Source organism: Artemia franciscana, chromosome 19 (assembly GCF_032884065.1).
Source record: "Artemia franciscana chromosome 19, ASM3288406v1, whole genome shotgun sequence".
NCBI lineage: Eukaryota > Metazoa > Arthropoda > Branchiopoda > Anostraca > Artemiidae > Artemia > Artemia franciscana.
In genome coordinates this window covers 6,876,740-6,896,445 of record NC_088881.1, presented here as the reverse complement: position 1 = coordinate 6,896,445, position 19,706 = coordinate 6,876,740, and the positions used below count along the sequence as shown (strand labels likewise).

The 19,706-nt window shown below is 34.3% G+C and overlaps 1 protein-coding gene across 4 annotated transcripts in view; it reads right to left on the bottom strand.

Annotated features, from left to right (window-relative positions):
- LOC136039228 (bifunctional coenzyme A synthase-like) overlaps positions 1-19,706 on the bottom strand; it is a 55,920-nt gene that overhangs the window by 28,577 nt on the left and 7,637 nt on the right. For 2 of the 4 annotated variants that reach the window (XM_065722768.1, XM_065722767.1), the window contains exon 2: positions 13,968-14,508. The gene's annotated coding sequence lies outside the window, so the exon portion shown is untranslated. Of the gene's footprint in view, positions 1-3,522; positions 3,779-11,556; positions 11,706-13,967; positions 14,509-19,706 lie in introns of all 4 variants that reach the window. The other 2 variants (XR_010620393.1, XR_010620394.1) reach the window with 2 other exon arrangements.

Genomic DNA, 19,706 nt, shown 5'->3' with positions numbered 1-19,706 from the left:
CGCCCGTCCCTCACCTCCAAATCCCCAGCTAAATTTTTCTCTTTCCCTACTTCTTCAAAGTATCATAATATTAAATCAAAACCCCACTCAGGAAATTCTCGAACTCATCAAGTCTCACTGTCGCGATTCCTCATCAGTTTGTTTTTCCTAAACTTTTAGTTACTATTGCTGAAAGTCTTAATTTTGAAAAGCTTACCGAACTCAAGGTGCTTTCAGAATCAAATTGGGTAGATATTAGAGCTATTACTGAAATACAGTTCCATGACCCAGGGTCCCTGTGCCTGACAAATTATTCAGAGTTTATTAAACTCCGTCATTTAGGCTGTCCCCCCGGAAAAAATGGTGGTGTTTTGTTTTTTTTTACAAAGATTAACCTTCACCCAGAGGTTATTCGAGTCCCTAATTTATCCGAGTATGATGAAATCCTCTGGCTAAGTGTTAGACCAAAAGTACTACCTCATCCATTTAATATTACTGCAATAGCTATTTTCTATTACTCCCCAAATCGAAATATCGATTCAAAATGTAGATTCATCCAGCAATTGCAGACAAGTGCTGATTTTGTTATTTCTAAGTATGTTATTTTAATTAACAAATATAATTTTTACAGCCCTAGCTCAGCTTTGCCCCCATTAGGTGGGAGTTATCATCTTTTGATTGTTTTATCCTCCTCCTCAAATTTTGAGAATTTTTTCTCAACTACTTATGGCGCTTACCACCCTATTCAAAAATTTTATCTTCTTTCTTTTGGCATGTGGCTGAATACTGAAGATTGGTCTAATATTTATAGTTTAAAAAATCTTGATGAGGAAATGTCTACGTTCTGCAAAAAGCTAATTAATAAATATTAATGTTCCCAGAAAAAAAAAATATTTCAAAGGTTCTTCAGTGATATACCCTTTATTAACCAAACTATAATGATAATAATTAGAACCTAATTGAAGCTTTTCAAAAATGGTAAACCGGAGGAAGCCAATAAACAAAGAAAATCAATTAAAAGAGAAATTCGTAAATTGGCACGATTGTACTACAAAATAAGGTCGAAGAGTTATTCACTGAAAAACCAAAAATTGGTATTCCGAGATTAAAAAGTTGTATGCCAGGAGGCTTGTGCAGCTTCACTTCAATCTACCCCAATCGCCTGATGTTACTACCAATAATCAAAATAAATTCCTTGCTTCCATTGTCCAAAGCCTTCCAGCATTGCCTGACCAAATACCAACAGGAGCCCTTTCACCTTCTTTTCCCACTATTTCCACGTCTGAGATAGAAAGAAGTAACTAAGAAAAACTAAACTGAAAAACTGGAAAACTGAAGAAGTAACTGAAAAACTAAGAAAAAGAAGTGTTTGTCCTTTGGATATCCCGTTTCCTCTTATTAGAGCCTTCAGTGACTAATTTTCAAAGCTCATGTCTGTCCTGTCTAATGGGATTACCGAGTCTGGGCGAATTCCAACAATTTGGAAACAGGGTTTCATAACCCATTTGAAAAATAAAAGCGAAAGCCTGGTATTAAAGGCGTTCGTCCTATTACTCTTACTCCTATTTTTTTTTTAAATTTATGAAGGATTCCCTGCAGATTGGCTAAAGGAAACAATCCTACCTCTTACTGACCTGCTGCAATTCGAGAACCTAAAATCCACCTCTACTTCCCACTACCTCGTTTCTCTTATTGACCACTGCGGGAAATACTCGAAAAGCCTAATTCCTGGCTAAATTTAATTTCCATTGATCTTCAGAATGCATTTGACCTTATTAACCACAATATTTTAGTTGAGAATCTTGTCAGCGAGTTCAATATTGCTCCCTTATTGGTGAAGTTGGTTGCTTCCACCTTCAGAAATAGATCGCAAGTTGTCAAATACCAGAATTATTATCTAAATCCTCTACTTGTCTACAATGGCATACCCCAAGGTACTCTCCAAGGTCCCCTCCTTTTTTCAGTCATGATTAACAGCCTTGCAAAGGAATTTACTGGCCGATGGAAATTTGCTGATGACCTAACGGTTGTTGAACTTGCTTTAGAAATTTAATAAGCGACCCTATGAGTATCCTCAATAAAATTGGAGATGAGGCCTTGAACTTAGACGTGACAGTCAATCCCTCTAAGTTCATGATATTGCCAATTTGTGTCCTCAAATCTTCGCCCTATTTTCTTAGTCCTATCCCTTCTTAATTTCTGTGTCCCGATTTAAACTCCTCGGCGTCACAATTTCTTCAAATTTAAAGTGGGATATCCACAGGAAAGACACCATCCATAGATTTTATTTTTTTACTTTTTAAATGACTTTTTACTGTTAATTTATTGACTCACAATTGATTATTCAAAATGATTTTTCTTTTTCGTTGTTTTTTTTTTACATTTTTTCCAGTTTTCGTGTAATCATAGGATTTTTCGACTCTGAATTCCAAATTCAGCGCTTCGTGGGCTTGTGATAGAGATTTTTTTGAAATAAATATCTATCTCCTTATTTGACACGAGAAGCTAACTCGGCTCTGCCTGAACTTATTATAGACTATTGAAAATAATTACTTTATTACTTCGAAAAAAGATTGAACTAAGCTTAATTTTTACTTATCAAATTATACTAATTTGGTTGAGAATTAATAATTAAAGATAAGTTGAAATGGATCAATAAGTTAAATGCATAACCTGATTAATAAGATTAATAAATGAATTAAATTAAAAAATGAATGAAACAAATTATTGTTAATAAGGATTAAAACAAAATGATTATAACTGATTAAAAATCTTACATTCTTTGGGTCCGACCAGACGTCTCTGAAAGTAGCCCGAGCTATTTTCTTTCCTCCCAATATGTTCCTGATTAACTTAGATGGCGTTTTTTTCTTTTTCTTTCATTTTTTTTCTTTTCTTTCTTTTTCAAAGAATTTCACGTCTTCCTTGAGTCTATCCTGATTTTATGAACAAAAGTTATCTCCAAGGAGTCCTTGCTGTTTTGTCCTTTTATGGCCGAATCACAAATACATCAGAACAGATAATTAGTCAATTACCAACACTACCAACATCTTTTTATAGACAAAGATTTCGTTAAAAAAAAAAAAATACTAGTCCGTTCATTTACCCTGTTAGTTTCATCTCCAAACGATTTTATGAACAAAAGTTATCTCCAAGGAGTCTTTGCTGTTTTGTCCTTTTATGGCCGAATCACAAATACATCAGAACAGATAATTAGTCAATTACCAACACTACCAACATCTTTCTATAGACAAAGATTTCGTTAAAAACAAAAAAAATACTAGTCCGTTCATTTACCCTGTTAGAAAAAACGATAGAACCAAGAGCCTTCCGGTTTATCGTGCCGTTAGCATCCTTAATTTCATCTCCAAACAATTTTATGAACAAAAGTTATCTCCAAGGAGTCCTTGCTGTTTTGTCCTTTTATGGCCGAATCACAAATACATCAGGACAGATAACTAGTCAATTACCAACACTACCAACATCTTTCTATAGACAAAGATTTCGTTAAAAACAAAAAAAAATACTAGTCCGTTCATTTACCCTGTTAGAAAAAAACGATTGAACCAAGAGCCTTCCGGTTTATCGTGCCGTTAGCATCCTTAATTTCATCTCCAAACGCTTGCAGAACGTCTTTAAAACATTTTGTCCCAGGTAAATATGCCCGATGACCAAGGGCATCACAATCGACGATGAAAACACCCAAGTTTTCAAGACGTTTCGCTATTGATGATTTGCCACTCGCTATCCCACCGGTTAAACCAATCACATGCGGATGAATTGGAATATTTTCATTCATCTAGAAATAAACACGTACTTAAGATACATTTTTAAGTTGAAAATTAGTTTTAAACTAAATGAGTCGTCAGAAAATTACCTAGGATCAAAAATGAGAAGTTAGATAGCATAACAAAATAAAGCTAAAAACTGTTGAAAACCAATAGAAACATGACACAACTCTGCATATGTCCTAAGTCAGTGTTCCTAAAATGGTAGTGTGCCGACAGAGCTGCCAGTTGTTTTTTTTTATGAAGTCAAAATGTTTGTTTTTTTATTGCTTAAATAGCAGCCGAAGTAGAGTTTAATGAGACAGTTTGAATCGTAAATTTAGATTGTGTTATCATTAAAACTTTCTTTCGTTTTTTTTGTATATATTATGTATATTATTTGTGTAAAAGAAAGTTATAACGATGGAAAATATTTCTTGTGCTTTTTTTAATTGAGTGGATTGTTTTTTTGTTGTTGTTTTTTTTTACGATTATTATTTTCAAATATTCTCCTTTTTGAGAATAAAAGAATTTCTTATTTTTATGTGGGAGACATGACAGACCACCAAAATAAAAAATAATGATGTGGTAAGAAAATTAAGAGGCACTTCCTGTGGTGTTTTATTACTGAGGACGCGTTTTATTACTGAAAAGACAATATTTATTTTTTTTCATGGACTGTGGTTTGAAATGTGACCGGTTCGGCTGCTAATAAAGAAAAAAGTTAGAGTGACGTCCAAGGTTGGAAACTAAATTTATTTTTAAACTTGTCATCACTGAAAGGAGTGGAAGTGGGATTCTTGTAAAGAAAAATTTTGGTACGCGTACCCCCAGGGATACGAAAAGTATCTGGCGGGGTACATATTGCACCGGATTTCGATAGGTATATGAACCTTCACTGCACAAGGAACAGGATATTGGACATGAAATCACATCTCAGATTAAAATTAAACGAAGGAACCAAATTATGAAGGACTAATATTCCAGTGCGAATAATCTCATCCTTTTCATTGATCCAAACAAAATTCTTTTTTATAATATAATTTTCATTTATGTTTTACTATGGATAATTTTATTTCGCCTTAATATTATTTGTGTACCAAATAGAAAACAAATTATTGTTGATTGTAATTCAAACGCATCCACTTTTTCGCGAGGGGTACTCAGGAACGTCAGGTATGGGGTAGGGGAACGTCCCCACCCAATTTTCGGTCATTCGGTAAAAGAATAAGTCGGTAAAATCATGAAGCGAAGCGCCATGGTTTTTCGGACGCCACTAAAATTCTTTGTACCGTCAAATAAAGACCATGAAAATACTGACATGTCATCTACAGAAAGTTTGAACTTAAACGAAATACGCAGCAGTTTGCCGAATCCTACCGTGAATTTAGAGATGGTGCGACAATTTTCTATTTGGTTGAATAAGAGTATTGAAATAATGACACGATATGTAACGAAATTTAAATCTCGGTCGGTAAATGCAGCGGTTTTACTGACTCGTGCAGTTATTTTACGTATTGTGTTCAAAACAGGCATTATACTAAGTATGAAAAAAAAACAGTCAGTAAAAATGACCAGCCAGTCAGTAAAATTCCTTACTCCCCTCCTCCAAACATTTTGGCTAGTAACGACCCTAGGGGTACTCAGCGTTGGGGAAATTATAAAAAAGGATAGTATACGTGTCAAAATTTTGGTAAACCCCGTTCTTGATAGTTGATTATCTCTTTAAGGTATTTATTGTCAATATAAACCACATGAAGCCCAAATGGTGGGTAATCAAGCAGTTTCTGGTGGATAATGGTGTCAGTAAGCTGCAGCCCATTAGAAAATACTGGTAACCTTTATATGATCTTACTTAAAGAAATTAGACGCATCAAGTCAAGGCAAGGAGCATTATCTTGGAAACTAAGACCCTCGCTGAGCCATATTGGTTGGAGTGCGAAGGGTTACTATCTTTAAAAATAAAAAAAAAAACATTATAGGCTGGTCAAAATAATTTAATCTAGAAATTAAATTTTAAAAAAGTATGTTTTTTCAACTGAAGTAAAACAGTTCAAAATAGGGATGATACCTTTTTATTGACAGTGAATAGACATAAAATTATTGAACTGGATATTTCGAACACATATACAGCGTTCATCATCAGCAGTAACACTCATTTTTCTGCTAAAAATGATTTTCTTTTATCAGTTTTAGCTCAAATAATAAATAGGGGTTTCATTTGCATAAAACATAGAAAAAACGCCTCTATCCTGTGGAGGGTGACAATTTCCCAGCATTACTTAAAGAACAATCATCAATTAAATAAAAGAACAAGTTTTTTTCATCGACAAAAATAAGGAAGAAGAAGAAAAAAAGGCGAAGAAATTTCGAATTGTCACCGAAAGGGTGACAATTTCCCAGTATTAATTTAAAGAACAATCAGGAATTAAATAAAAACCAAGTTTTTTTTCATTGACTAAAATAAGAAGGAAGAAGAAGAAGAAAAAAAGGCGAAGAAAAAGTAAAAGGGAAGTAGAGCGGCTCTACCTCATGAACTTGGTATGACGCAAAAACCAATAAAAAATATAACTTATCCCATCATCTTTCTTTCACTACCACCCTTTAAATAACAAGACAACACAAACAAATGATAAATCACTCCGGAGAAAAAAAAACACTAAGGAAAACATAATCGCTAAATCACAGATATTTTAACTTTAAATAACGCTGAATCATATTGACAAGTGTCTATTTTACCATATTGGGGAGATCTACTTTGTGGTAAAGAACTAAGTAACGTGCAATGTGACTCAATAGTAACCGAAACTCTAAAGAACAGAATTTTCATATCAATAGATACGTCAAAAGAATTGGCTTATTATGCTGATTCCTGATATATAAGATTCATTAAGTTTAATGTTTCCCATCAAAAGCTGCGAGTGTGAGAAAATTTGCCTGATTTTCTGAAAAGGGGTAAACGCCCACTAAAGCTAAGGAATCTTAATGAAAATTACACTGTCAGGTTCAGTGTATCAGAGAACCCTACTGTAGATGTTTCAAGCTCCAACCTACAAAAATGGGAAATTTTTTGTTTGTTTTTTTGCCAGAAGAATGATCACGGATGCGGGTTTATTTTTGTTCTTATTATTTTTTTTTTCCTAGGGGTTATCGTATCGAACCAATGCTCCTATAATATCAGGAGAGGGGTTTCTCGCTCATTCGAATGAAAATTTAAAGTTCTAATCCCCTTTTTAAGTGACCAAAAGATTGGTGGGTACCCAACCCCCTCCTCCCCCCCCTTCCCTCAAAGTCGGCCGATGAAAATTTTGAGATAGCTGAATTGCACAATAGCCATGCCTTTGGGGACAACCTGACACCCCCTAGCCCCTAGGGAAAGGTAATTTAGTTATTAAATTTGCCCATTGTTTACATATAGTTTTTATTATTGGGAATTATGCATAGATTTTTAGTTGGAGGGGGGTGGGTGAGTGAATTTTATGCTGGGGGATTTTCCACCGGAGAATTTTCCATGGGGAAAAAAGTTTCAGGAGGGGAAATTAGTCAGTGATTGATTTTTCTAGAATTCATATGCGAAATTTTTTATATTTGTCTTAATTTTTCTTCGCTGACTCAATTTTACATGTGAAGATATTAAGGGTAATTGTCCGGGATAAATTTTTGCCGGGATTGCATTGTCTAGGGGATCTTTCCGTGTGTGTGTGGGGGGGGGGGGTCCGTGTAGAGGATGACAATTTCCAAGCATCATCTAAGACTAATAAGGAATTAAATAACAAACAATTTGTTTCAACTGAAAGTAAGGAGCAACATTAAAACTTGTAATAAACAGAAATTATTACGCATATGAGGGTTGCCCCCTCATCGATACCTCGCTCTTTACGCTAAAGTTCTACTTTTTGTCCCAATTCCTTAAGAACGACAACTGAAACACAATGGTCGTTTAATTAGAACAATAAGACCTGATACTGTCACAAATATGCCGATCATAATTGACTTTGACACTTAAAAATACAAGAATTTATTAATCTCCCGAAAAGTTGCTTCAATGGTTCTGAAATCGGCCACTTGTCGACATACTGTAAAAATGCCAAGAAACGCGGCCATTCCCCTCAAAGTTTCAACAGAGCGACTAAAGAAATCCCTTGTCAGAACCCGATTCACCGTTTGAACTGTCAAAGCACCAAACACAAGCGCTACCATGCTAACTGCCCCTCAAACATGACTATGAAGCCGACAGGCCAATCTGTTTAAATTGGTTAAGGCTTATATTAAAAAATGCTTCGTATCATGGAGCCTAAACATTAGCCTCAGTGTAAAATTCGCCGTATTCAAACAACTTTGCCTTAGTGGAGGAACTATATGCACACAAGAACATTTTCTCTCTACGGACAATATGAAACTACTCGATATAGTACCATTTCATGTGCTCCACTTTGTTTCTGCGAAAAACCCTAAAAAACGAGGACACCCCTAGGGTGGACATGCTACAATAATAAATAAGCACTCTAACTAGGAACTGTTTGCAAAAGCTGACCATTTCCTTGCAGTGAAAGTGGACGGTATTGTCACTGTGAATGCGTGCCTACTGAAAAACTAAAGAGACAAAGCGAAGTTTGCAGAACACTGGAAAAACGAGGGATTGAAATTAGAGCCTCACATCTCCGTTGGGTTTTCTTGGAGGACTTCAATTTTGTGACTTAACAAAAAGTGATAATCCACGTACGGCTCTGCTTCTTAGCCTGATTCCAAGTAAGTAAGTAAGTAAGTAAAATATTTATTACCCGTATTTTTCACATGGAACAAAACGGAGTACAATGAAAAAAAAATAAATAAAAGAAAAGAAAAAAAGAGAAGAAAAACGGAGAGAAATTTAAGACACAACATGGAAAAATACATAATCAAGAACTGTAGAAATGTTTAAGCCAGGGGTGGTTCCATTTTGCCTGGAAATTAGAAATCAACCGGTTTACCGCGATACTGGGGTCTGCAATCCTATGTTTATCAATCATATATGTATTTCTCGTCCACAAGGGGCATCGCAGCAGGAACTTCGCGAACCTAAAATAAAGGGACCGGGGCTTGCGTTTTTGGGTGTCAGTTAATAAATTCCAAAATGGCGCGATATATAAAATATGCGGCAGTGCGACAGCATTATACATATTGGCGAGATACTTTCGGCATAAGAGGAGTCTGCTGGCGACGATAGACCCATACGCGGTGCGGAGTTTTTTCTCGACGTATTTGACGAGCAGTAGACGAGTTTCATTAAGGTTACGGCCTATGGGTAAACCCAGATACACGACATGAGATGAAACGGTGATTGACTAACTACCCAGTAGGAGGTGTTCAGGCTGAGAAGGACTATCGTTGAAAAAAAGAACTGCAGATTTAGAAGTATTGAAGGCCAGGCCGATTTTTCGGTATTCATCACGCAGGATCGAGAAATTCGATTGCAAACCCCTAATAGACCGACTTAGATTTAATAGATCGTCCGCGTATGTAAGTAGCGACACATTTATATTCTTGGAGATACATGAAACATTTACACATGCCTGGGCATTTAAAACACTGTAATTGTACAAACTTGGGGATAATAATGAACCCTGGCGGACACCTTTCTTTACTGGAACAACCACTGATTTGAGTAAGTGCTCTTTAACTCAAATCTGCTAATTTTACATATATATACCCCTCGAGATCAGTGTCTAACCTTGATCACATGCTTGTATCCAGTAGTATTGCCATTCTTGCAGTTCTGTGCTTAATAATTTTGTCGTCTCCGATCATTTGCCATTTTCTTTTAGTATTTTAAGCATTTTCACTATTTTTAATATTTTCTGAAAGGGAATTTTTTGGGGAAGAGGGAAGCCTAACACCACCGATTCAATCCTTCACCATGTCGTCGGTGATTAGTTTAATTATTTTTGTGCTAACATGTGCAAATGCTATGTCACAGAAGTCACTAGAGTCACTCAAGAGTACTCTTCCATAATTTTATCCTTTCATGTTGCATTAGTTATTCCTTATACTAAAATACATTTAAAAAACACTCCATTTAACCGTGCACCCGTAAGTCAAGAATCGAAGTGGCGTACTGAACAACGTATAGAATGGAATAAGGTACTCCACTACAAGTATTGCATTGATAATCATCTCGCAAAAATAAAAACACCATTTCAGCTTCTCCAAAATAGTTCCGACTTCAATTGATGAAACTCGTCTCAAAATAAATATGTTTGCGTCAATTATTTTGCACACCGAAAATTAAGAGCGAAAAAGCTGTTTTTCTCTCACACTGAAGTATGAATTGGATCCCAAGTGAAGGGCTGGTCACATAATTAATTTCTTCTTGAGGCTTGAACTAGTTTTCAAATTTTTGGGATTTGTGTATACCCTTATACCTTTCTCTTTCCCTCAAGAATATTTAAAACACTTGCTTTTATTTATTTTAACCCAAATTTTTCCTAATTCTCTTTTTTCACTTCGATTCTTTTTTAATTTTTTATATTTCAGTACATGCCTATACCTTTACCTTTCCCCAAAAAATATCTAAAACCATTCCTTTTACTGATTTAACCCCATTTTTCCTAGGTTTCACGCATGATTTTGAATCTCTTAGATTTTCGGCATTTGCTTCATAAATTTTAAATAATGACACATTATCCTATCAAGAGGGGTGACCCACTTTTTATCCTCCACAAAGAAAGTAATAAATACGACTCATCTTAAATAACATTGGAATGGCTACACACCCTTCAATTCATAATTTCAACGGTTTTCACGTTTTTAAATTGCAGTAGTAAAAACCTTACTGATGTAAAATTCCAATTTTTAAGAACTCAGGGGCTTAAATATTACAAATTCAAGCTAATCCTTTCTATTTCATATTTTATTTTTAAAAAAATTTTACATTTCTTACTTTTTCAGAATTTCCATAACAAAAAGACCTTTTTCGTATCAGAAATTCCAACTTCTTAAGAATTTAATGTCTTAAATGTCAAATTCTTCAAGTAAACGCTTATAACTTATTTTTTTCAGCTTTTTGTAGCAATTTCCACTTTAATCGAATCGCAATGGAAAAACCTCTTTCATATCTAAAACTTCCAGCTTGTAAGAATTTCAAAAATTAAATATCACATTGTTCAACTAAGATCTTTCTACTTAACAATTCATGATTTTCAAAATTTTCACTTTTTTCGAATTTCGTTAGCAATCCCCTTTTATGTAAAATAATTCCAGATTCTTAAAAATTCGGTATTTCATTTTCAAATTTCTGCAACTACACTTTATAAAACAGGAAATTCAAAACTTTGAGATTTTAAAACTTTTGGAGAAAGTCTGAAAAAGACAGAATCGCGTGAAAATAATTTTAAAAACATGGATTTACCAAATTTTCAAATGTTAGAAAATTTGTCCATCTAAAACAATGCAACTCATACCAATAAGACGGCGGTGAGTTATTTTTAAACTTAGTGAAGAAGCTGAAAAATAAATCCGAATTAAATCTGAATCGAATGATGTAATAGCGGAGAAGCAAATTGAGCTTAAACTGATCAGTCTAAAAACGGACTAATCTAGAGAGTTAACTTAGACCGTCAAACGCAGGCAAATTATAGGGTCAAGTCCAGATTTTACAATATCAAACTTATTTTCCTGCTCCTAAGAATGACGAATAAAACATATTTTATTTCGTTCCTCTTATCTGAAGTGAAATATCCTTAGGAAATATCTGGAATTTTAACTATTGAAATTATAATCTACTAGTAAACTCTAGATATGGTATTGACTACAGTAGAAAAAAATGAGTTACTTCTAGGTCAGGATCAGAAATAGATGGTCCAAATGGATCATAAATTGGCACAATTTTTGTACAAAGTGATGGTGCGATCAATTTTAAAAACTTCTTCACATCCTCGATACGTTCATCCACTGGTTTAATTAGCTCAAAAAGAGTCTTACCTGAAACGGAAATCTGATTCTAACTAGGAGCCATGGCATTAAAGAGACATATTGACATAAAAACAATATAGCAAATTATTTATAATTTAATTTATTATAATATTATTTGATAAATTTGATTAAATATCTTAAATAATTCATATAACTCGATGAAATATTATGAACATTTTATAACTGAAGACAAACTCGGGTTCTTTTGCGTCACAGATTTAAGAAAAAGTAAAAACCTAACGTTAAGAAAAACTTCTGAAACTTGTTGAGCTTTAAATATCGCAAAAACTAAAAGGATTGAACATATAGCCAAATAAACCTAAGATATTAAATTATGCTTGCATATAAAAAAATCTAGATTTCCGAGTAAAAGCCCAACATTGAATAAACATTGACAGAAGTATAATAGTGGCAGGGCAACCCGTTCTACTCTGGCTTCCATACAAAAACTTGTGTTTTCCATTCATGCATATATTAATCATGAAACAATATGCTAAAGACTAATTTTCGCCGATTCCTAAATCAAAAAAGTTTCCGTTTAGGATACCTATATGATGCTCTAGATAATTTCCGGTAGTCGTCTTTAAAACGCTCAGTTTACAAATCTGGAAACGCACTATAAGTGAAAAATGAAACAATAACCAAAAACTCCTACGATACTTATTTTTAACAGCAAATTCTCTTTAAGCAATCTGATTCAAATTCCCTAATTTAAAACTAAAGCCATAGTTAGTAGCTTCAATATTATTCCATTGAAACGAAAGGTTTCCTATTTATGTACACATTAAATCATTGCCAATGTCCGCTTTTAACCCCCTTTCATCTTGATACTCTAACCCTTACAAGTTGTGGCAATTGAAGTAAGTTATTAGGAAAAGTAACGGTGGTAGAAATGTTAGTAACAATATGCATAGATTGCCTTTCAGTCAATTGATCTTTCCATTTAAGTATTCTCTGAAAGTTCCAACTAAAATACCAAACTCTATTCTTTAGATACGCCCTTTGGACAATCTGGATGCACATAGTGCGTTTTGATTTATTTTCTACATCTTTAGGCCGAAAATGACTGGACCGAGTATAAAACAACGAACCTATAATTTTAACACCGGGACTGGGAGGAACTATATTGTTTCGTTAATTTGAAAAATTGATGTCTTACAGCAAAACAGGATATTTTCAATAGATGTGAGGAAAATTCTAAGAAGTCCACCATTGCATTTCAAAATCTCTTATATACTCTCTTCAAAAACTCGCAAAAAAGAAGACACCTTTCATTGATGGTGGGTTGTTAAAAGAAATGTTTTTACTGATGTGGATTTTCTAAAAAACGTGAGATTGTCTCAGCAATACAAGACTTATAGTTGTCAAAGAACACCGTCAGACATACCAACTCAGTTAAAGACTGACTTGGTTAATATTACACCTGCAGGTCAATTCTCTCGTGAATTTTCCATATATGAAGAAAACGCTAGGTAATAATGAATTAAACAAGTCATAATTTATCAAGCATCCTTAAGTGTTGAAAAAAACAGGTTGAAGAGAGGTTTTTGCAGTTTACACATATTGAACCAATTATTTTCTTCTTTGTCAATCTTTTTACTTGCCGAATAAATTTAATAGAAATCGCCGCATATATTGCAGAGTTTGTTCATGCTAAGAAAGAAGAACTAGGGTTAGACATGTTGGACCTTAAGAATGAAATTTTTCTATAATCCTTAATGTCAGAGGACTTTTGTGGAAAACCGTGAACACAGAAAAATTCCTATTTTTGAAAAAAGCGGCATATAATACTCAATCATGTTTTGGTTCGAAATATTTATGCGAATCATTATTTCAAAAATGAACTTAATAAAATCAAGGCATAGATCTCGACTTACCGATGAACATCTTTTTGATTGTTTTCTAACGGGATTATTGCCATACTCTCCTAAGTATGATGCACTGGTCAATGATATGCAAGGCCAAAGATCACATTGACACGTTTTTGTTTACGTTTTCTAAATGTATTTCTTGGAGTGTATATAATTTGAACAATAATTTTATTATTTGAAACATTTTGTTTATCACATATTAATAAGCTATGAATGTCGGAAAATAAATTATGGGAATGAGGATATATGGAACGAGTTTGTTGTTTAAAAATAGGTGTCGCCCATCACCCTTCCAATAGCTTAGAATATGCTCTACAGTTAAAAAATTTGGAAATCCCTTCCATAGAGAATGGACTGGGTCTAGAAACAAAAAACGAATAAAAATTGAATTGCCTCTTACTTTCCACTATTTTTTTTAGATCTAAATGTACTTGAAGATGTTCGGGTAAATGTCCTAATCACAAAATATAGCCACCAGTAACCTATTCCCAAGAGGGGCAGAATCATATCCATACTCCAAAATGGTCGAGATAATTACTCTCTGCTAGCTTACTAGCTCTTACTTTCTTCCCATCAAGTTCGATTAATATCTGGCTAACACTTCAAGTAGGTGATGTGATGATAATATACTTGTCATTTCCTTTGGAAATAACAGCATATTCAAGTTACTAAAAAAGGACCTGCCATTTAAAACAAAAAATTATCAAGGCAAGAGCTGTCTAATTCCTTGAAATGGCAGCCACGCTTTCAACAAGCTTCTTGAGTGACTCCACTGTGCTTGACGCCGTCATTTTTGCTTCATCTGAACAAGAAATGAAAAGATGGAATATTTTAGTTTGTTTTCTAAGGTCCAGAAAAATGGGAGGCATCTTTTCTAGTTGGTCTTTGGCAATAATTATATAACTACAGCAATTTGTTATGATGAACTTCGGAAGATATTCCTGAAAAAGAAAAAAAAGATTAGAGTAAAAAAATAGACACGATTTGGCAAGTTATGGGGACATAACCACAAAAAAAAGTAATGATTTAGGTTGTTTCACTTAGAGAGCAAAAGACGAGCCTCAGTAAAACTGTGTCCCCTCCTTCACCAGCTAACATTAGTATTTTGAATTTCACCTAGGGAGTTTATGTACCAGGCAAGGCTGCAATTTTGACCAGGTTCCTTTGTAAATCTAACTTCAATTAAAAAAAAAAAAAATACAAGATTTTTCTACTGAAAGTAAGGAGCGAAATTAAAACTTAAAACGAACAGAGATTATTCTGTATATGAAAGGGGATGTCCCCTCTTCAACGCCTCGCTCTTTACACTAATTTGTTTTATTGTTCTAAAAAAAAGAACTGTGAGAAAGAGTCAAACTTTGGCGTAAAGACGGAGGCGTTGAGGAGGGGACATAGTTAAGAAGCTGCTTAAGATAATATTAAATGCTAAGATTGGCCGAAAAATAGCACATACAAATTATCGGTCAATATTAACTTTAGCGTAGAGAGCGAGATACTGAAGAGGGGAAGAAACTCCCTTATATACGTAATATGAGCGGGTTTGACCCCTCGTCAATAGCTAGTTCTTTACGGCACAGTTAGAATTCTATTCCAATTCTTTAAGAATGCCCCCAAATCCCAAAAGCCGCTTAATTAGAATAAACAGCTCTTTTGAAATTACAAAAAGTATTTTAGCGTAAAGACTGAGATATTGACGAGGGGCAAACCCCTTCATATACATAATAATTTATGTTCGTTTTAAGCTTTGAAGTTGCTCCTTACTTTCAGCTGGAAAAACTTGTTTTTTTTTTTAAATTTAATTTCTGATTGTTTTTTAATTAACGTTGGAAAATCCAGCGCCCCCTTCATGGAAATTCTCTTCGCCCATGAAAAATTTCTCCATGGAAAGATCCTCTCGGGTAACTCTCTCTCCCAGACCCCAGCCACCAGAGACGTCCCCCTGAAAATATCTGTATACTTCCTAATAATCAATACTATACGTGAACAATGGGCTGAGTTCATAACTTGCAGCCCTTCCCCCGGGGACTGTGGGGGATTGAATCGTCCTCAAAGACATAATTATTATATTTTTGAATATTTTGAATAAAATGGCGATCTCAAAATTTTGATCCAGTGACTTTGGGTAAAAAATAAGCGTGGGAGGGGGCCTAGTTGCCCTCCAAATTTTGGTCACTTAAAAAGGGCACTGGAACTTTAATTTTCGTTCGAAAGAGCCCTCTCGCGACATTCTAGGAGCACTGTGTCGATAAAATCATCCTTGGAAAAAAAAATAATAAGTGAACGTGCATCCGAGATCTTTCTTCTGGCAAAAAATAAAAATTTCCACATTTTTGCAGATAGGAGCTACAGTAGGGCTATCTGATACGCTGAATATGATGGTGGAATTTTCATTAACACTCTATGACTTTTAGAGTGTGTTTCCCTCTTTTCAAAAATAAGGCAAATTTTCTCAGGCTCCTAACTTTTGATGGGTAGGATTAAACTTGATAAAACTTACATATTTGAAATCAGCATAAAAATCCGATTTCTTTTGACGTATCTATTTGTATCAAAATTCCTTTTTTTACAGTTTCAGTTAATATTGAGCCGGGCTCCTTACTTACAGTTCGTTGCCACGAACTGTTTGAAAGAGCTGGGCGTTGAGAAGAGGACAGGCCTTTCATATAGGGAATAATCTCTGCTCGTTTTAAATCTTAATGTTGCTCCTTATTTTCAGTAAAAAAAAACGTGTTTTTTTATTTAATTTCAGAACATTTTTGAATTAATGCAGGTTTTGAATTTGGCTCAACGTACATTAATAATTAAAACAAAATTTGTATATAAATTTTACTTTTTTCGAACTAATAATAACCTTACAATAACCAAAGTTTGATTTTTGTTTAATGACTCCTGAAACATAAAGGCTATTTATTAGAATAATAGCATCTGTTTAAAATTAAAAAAGAAACTTTAGCGTAAGAGCAAGCAACTGAGGATAGGCAACCCATCTCATATAAGTAAAGTTTTCTGTTCGTTTTAAGTTTTAATGTTGCTTCTTACTTTCAGTTGAAATAACTTGTTTTTTATTTAATTGCTGATCATTTTTTAAATAACCGGGATATCCAGCTTCCCCTCCATTGAAAATTCCCTTCCCCAACGAGAAATTTTTTCATGAAAACATTCTCCCACATAGCTTAAATTAGCGATAAATTAGCGAACTATTTTTGTAAGGCATAATAACAAAACGGCCAAAGAGGCCGAAAATATGTTTCTTGAGAATGAGAGTCACAAGTTGTGCATTTCTCATATTACAGAAATGAATGCAAGAAGAGATATTTAAAAGAAATACGTAATAATTTACGTTCATTTTAAATTTTAATGTTATTCCTTACTTTCAGTTGGAAAAAACTCCCCGAACACATACAATATCTATGGTTTATTATCAAATAAAAATAATAGTTATGAAACTGCTTAAGGTAAAATTAAATGCTAAGAATGGTCGAAAAATAACACAACCAAATTATTGTTTATATCGGCCATTATTGTACAAAATTCCAACTCTAGCGTAAATTACAAGGTATTGAAGAGGGAGCGAACTTTCTCATACACGTAATATGAGAGGGTTCACCCCCTCGCTCATTACGCTAAAGTTCGAATTTTGTTCCAACTCTTTAAGAATGACCCTTGAATCAAAAAGGCCGTTTAATTAGAATAAACATCTCTTTAGAAATTACTAAAAATACTTTAGCGTAAACAGTGAGGTACTGACGGGAGGACGAACGCCCTCATAATATCTGTTCGTTTTAAGTTTTAATATTACTCCTTACTTTCAGTTGAAAAAAAATAATTTCTGATCGTTTTTAAATAATGCTGGGATATCTTCATATAAATTATCTTCCCCCACGAAAAATTCCTCCATGGAAAGATCCTCCTATGCACATGCATCCATGATCTTTCTTTTGGCAAAAAATACAAAATTCCCCTTTTGTGCAGATAGGAGCTTGGAACCTTTACAGTAGGGTTTATTTTTTTGAAAATAAGCCAAATTTTCTCAGGCTCGTAAAATTTGATAGGAAGGACAAAACTTGATGAGTCATATATTCAAAATCAGCATAAATATCCGATTCTTTTGATGTATCTATAGGTACTAAAATTCCGTTTTTTTAGAGTTTCGGTTACTATTGAGCTGGGTGGTCTCTTACTTACAGTTCGTTACCACGAACTGTTTGATAACTGAATAATAATAATAATAATAATAATAATAATAATAATAATAATAATAATAATAATAATAATAATAATAATTTCCAGAAAAAGCCCTTGGGCCATAGGAAATTTACATAACAAAAACAAACAACAAATTAGCTAAAATAAATGAATACTATTTAAAGAAAACGCTAACGATGTGCCGCTGCAATCCTGACAAACCATGCTATTATTTTAATACACAGGAAATTTGTCTCTTTCATTCTATCTACCATCCATATCTCATTCAATTGTTCTTTACCATACATCTCTCGCCTCCATTCATTGAATTCGACACATTCACACAGAAAATGTAGTTTAACTTTCGTCCTGAGATCCACACATAGGACAAGCAATAGATTCTACCTTCAAACTTAAACTTAAATATTTGATCCTTGAGAATTAAACTTTCTTTTTATGAAAAACCGAAAACAGCCCTCTAAAAAATCAACCTGTTGCTGTTTTTTTCACGCTTCTCCCAGTCACGTCTACAGGAACCTTTTCAATTTCAAACACAGGCCGCCAAGCACTAAAAACTTACATGAATATTGTCACCTCTAAAAGGTCCTAAAAGGGCACTGAGCCCACCAACAGCCCAAGGCTCCCTTGCTCACCCAGCCCACCAATAGCCAACAGCTCCCTTGCTCACTCAGCCCACCAATAGCCAATGGCTCCCTTGTTCACTCAGCCCACCAATAGCCAAAGGCTCTCTCGTTCACTCAGTCCACCAATAGCCAAATGATTCCTTGGTCACTCAGCCCATCAATAGCCAAATGATTCCTTGGTCACTCAGCCCACCAATAGCCAAAAGTTCCCTTGCTTATCAGCACAGCAACAACCCATAGCTCCCTTCCTCACTCAGCCCAACAGTAGCCAAATTCTCCCTTACTTATTCAGCCCACCTATAGCCAAAGGCTCCCTTGCTCACTCAGCTCACCAATAGCCAAAGGCTCCCTTGCTCTCCATCCTTTTTTATAACCCAAAAATAGATTAGTAGGTTTACGACCAGCAACATATCCTGGTTTTCAAAAAAATTGTCCCCCTTACGGAATAAAATGCATCATGTCCTGTAGATTTAATCTAAGGTTTTCTATGTATTTTTACGCTCTAAACTAAAAAAAAATCATAAAATAGAAGAGCAACAAAAATTACAAAATCATTCTTTATATTAGGAACTTGGGTATACTACACCCGAATTTATACAGTATTTATGCTAATATTTTAGAATGTACAATGGCATTAATTCTAGTCAAATTAAGACTTACAACCAAAGATTGTCCTTTTTGGCCAATCGTTTAGGGCTAAGCAGAAAGCAGGTCGTCCTCGTCTGGGGTGGGAGGATGCCATAAAGAAAGATTTAAAATAAATAGGAACTTCCTGGGAGGGTGTAAAGAGGAAGGCTTTGAATAGATTGGGATGGAGGAGCGTGCGAAGATGTGTTGTCACCAGGCGGCTTGGTCCTGCGGTGAGTTGTTAGTAGTAGTAGTAGTAGTAGTAGTAGTATTAAATTAAGACTTGATCTATAGTATAAGGAAAATAAAAATCCAGGACAGGAACTCCTTATTTATAGAATTATTTCTTTCTGTTTTTTTTTTGTTTTTTTTTTCATCAGTGTTTTTACTTTCATTTAAAAGATAAGCCAAATAGATAAAACTTCCACTTTGACACCCTAAACTTTAGAAATAAACAATTAGATTGATAAATTTTCACTTTGGCACCCAAACCTTACAAATATTAAATAAAAAAAACAAGTTTTTAAATGAAAGTAAGAAGCAACATTAAAACTTAAAACGAACAGAAATTACTCCGTATTTGAAAGGAGCTTTTCCTTCTCAACGCCCGCTCTTTACGCTAAAGATTGACTCTTTCTCTTAATGCTACATTTTAAAACAGTAAAAAACTGTTTTGTATAGTA